The following is a 3,289-nucleotide window of genomic DNA, read 5'->3' as shown; positions in this document are numbered from 1 at the left end:
AGGTACTCTAAGTCCCACTGAGAAAATTTTGTTTTCAAGGGAGACCTGATCATTGTGTTATGTACAATGATACGAGACACTGAAGAACTGTAACATATGTATTTTGGAGTATAAATAACAAGTGTATTTTAGTATGTCTGTCTAAAGGAAAACCAATAAATTTGATGATTTCTGTCATATTTGGCAAACATCAAGTGATGATTTTCATGTGTTTTATTTCCTTGATTTAGTTGTCTTCAACACCATCCTGCCCACATATATGGTTACTTGCATTTTCTCAAGGAAATATATGTATATCCTTTATGTATAACCACAATTATACCCGTGACATTACATTTGCCTTTTCTTCACTGAGTCAGTTGAAGCTATGAACCGTTATCTTTTTTCTCATCTCTCTCAAGCACACATATACACCCACACACGCACAAACAGTACTCAAACTTTCCATCATCCAATAAGGGAGCAATATGTCCCAATTCATGGGCTGCCAATCAACCACCAGCAAGCATGACAAGTCTGTCAGGACCAGAGTGATTAATATGAATGTGTGAACCCAGTATATTTCGTGATGGGATTGTGTGGGTTTTTCCTCTCGCAGGCATGTATATAGCATGACAGACATTGCATGCAATCATGGTCTTAACATGAGGTGGAAATCTCTTTCTAACCACTAAGGCATACTGATGTTTTCTGTGAAGGGATTGCTCAGAACAGAAAATAACTTGCTTTTTCTTTTAACCTTATGTCAAAATCATTAGTCATGTTTAATACATGTACTTTGACAGTCAAATGTTTGACTTAGTAAAAGCAAATAATGGTACACATTAAGCGCAGAATGGCACTTTGCCTTAGACAAACTGAATTTGTGTGACACCTGTATTTCCATTTATGCACACTGTGCATTTCAAGGAACGCTGGAGAGAATAAGAGTCTCTGCACGACATTGTAGTATGACTGTGCAAACCAAGCACCGTACTAGTCCTGTAACATAAAGTACAGTAGAAGCAGCACCAGCTTCAAGGTTTCAGGGTTTGGTATTGTGTAGGAAGATGTACCAGAGTAATTGTACAGTTGAGTACGAGATTCCTGTTTGTAGTCTTTTTAGCTATTTTGAATGTGTGAAACTCTGCAGGCTACTTTGGACAAAGAGGCCGCACAGTGTGTTGAGCAAAGCCCTTCGCTGGTGGAAGTTAAAAAAAAATATATATATATATCAGAATAGACATATGAATAGGGGCAGAGATACAATGCATGGTGAGCCACTGTGAATTTTACTCAGTCATATGCATACTGCAGCATTTCATGGAATTTAGACTACAGTTTAATGTAATGGCAATCACAATGGTGAACAAAAGTACTGTTGTATTGGGATTCTAAGATGTATCGAAACTCCATGTTGTTGTTTTTTTTTTTATTTAAAACATATAAAATGTACTCTTATTGTAACATCACATTTCATGCACCAACTCACAGTTGTTTTTTTCTTGTTTTTCCCACAGATGACTGCTTTAAAATTGTGAACTACATACTATAGGTGCTAGACATTTTAATTATATGGGGACTTGTTTTATTACAAATAGAAACAAAGTTTTGGTTCCAGTGGACCACCTAACACCATTTCTCCACTTCATGTATTTTGAGTAATGCATAGTTTTGCAAGGTACTTTGATGAATGCAATTCTCACCTTAGATTCTGAGACACCAATTGCTTAGGAAATGAAATGAGGTTCCAAAATAGCAAAACGGCTGTACCCATGGGTGAATACACCTTGTACGTGCAAATGAAACACTAAATTAACAAAACATAAAGGTGACACTGAAATGTATGCTGCTAAATTAGTATTTTCTTTAGTACAGTAGCACAATAAAGGCTGTATTGATGTACTTCTTGCTGATAAAGTTTCAAAACAAGCTTCCAGATCTTTGCTTAAGATTTCTAACTTTAAGAATACCAAAGTAAAATGCATATAACTAACATCTGTATAGTTATTTTCAAAGGTTGTGGTATGCGTAGCAAAGTAAGATACCAAAGCACAAATGAATATTGTTTTGGAAACTGATCTGAAGTTGTTTGAACTGATGGTGAAGGAACTGCACATTGATAGAAAGTATTACAGGCAAACATAGTTTGGACATCAAGAGCTTAACTTTCTTGTAAAGCACATTATGCAGATTTCGGAATGTGACCATTTGTTGTAGAGAGAAGCTATATAATGCTGTGTTTGTGATCCATCCATCCATCCATTTTCTTTCGCTTACCCAGAGTCGGGTCTTGGGGGCAGCAGCCTAAGCAGGGAAGCCCAGACTTCCCTCTCCCTGGCCACTTCGTCCAGCTCTTACCAGGGGATCCTGAGGTGTTCCCAGGCCAGCTGAGAGACATAGTCTCTCCAGCGTGTGGGACGTGCCCTGAACACCTCACCAGGGAGGCGTCCGGGAGGCATCCTAATTAGATGCCCAAGCCACCTCATCTGGCGCTTCTCAACGCGGAGGAGCAGCGGCTCTACTCCGAGCTCCTCCCGGATGACCAAGCTTCTCACCCTATCTCTAAGGGAGAGCGCAGCCACCCTACAGAGGAAGCTCATTTTGGCCTCTTGTACCTGCAATCTTGTTCTTTCGGTCACTACCCGAAGCTCGTGGCCATAGGTGAGCGTAGGAACGAAGATCGACCAGTAAATCGAGAGCTTTGCCTTTCAGCTCAGCTCCCTCTTCCTGTGTTTGTGGTGTTGGAGCTAAATGATGCACTTGACATTTTACATGATGAGACACAGGTGCTCTTGCCACTTTCTTAATCAACTACCATCGAGGAACAGGAGGCTCAGTCCACAACCAAAGAGTGATATGGAGACAGGGTACAGCTTCTGCTGTCACTAGTGTTATGGTAGTGCCACAACACAGTTTAGAAGCAGAGACTCCATTACCATCAGCTATCGGATTCTGTCAAAGGTTTCCAAAAATACTTCTGAATAAATGGACATATTGGTGTGACAAATTCAAACGATCCTTTGAGCTTTATTAGCCATGGACACCAGGTGGAAAGCACTCAAAGGAATTATATCCTGCAAAGGAAATAGTTGAGGCAGCCGCATGTGCTTTGAGCACTGCATTGAACCTGAGAAGATATTTAGAGCACCCACAAGTCACTGTTAGGCTAATATTAAAGTTATGTAAAAAGATAGATACCACTGCATTAGTGTATCAGTAAGTGATGGAAGTATGTCAGTTGGGGGTGCATAGGTTGCAATAATATACCATATGATACTACTCTTAAATTAAATAACTGCTTGTTTAT

This window comes from Plectropomus leopardus, chromosome 6 (genome assembly GCF_026936395.1).
Source record: "Plectropomus leopardus strain MGB_pleo_1.0 chromosome 6, ASM2693639v1, whole genome shotgun sequence".
Taxonomy (NCBI): domain Eukaryota; kingdom Metazoa; phylum Chordata; class Actinopteri; order Perciformes; family Serranidae; genus Plectropomus; species Plectropomus leopardus.
The sequence above is the reverse complement of the archived record's forward strand: the minus strand, read 5'-3'. Positions refer to the sequence as shown.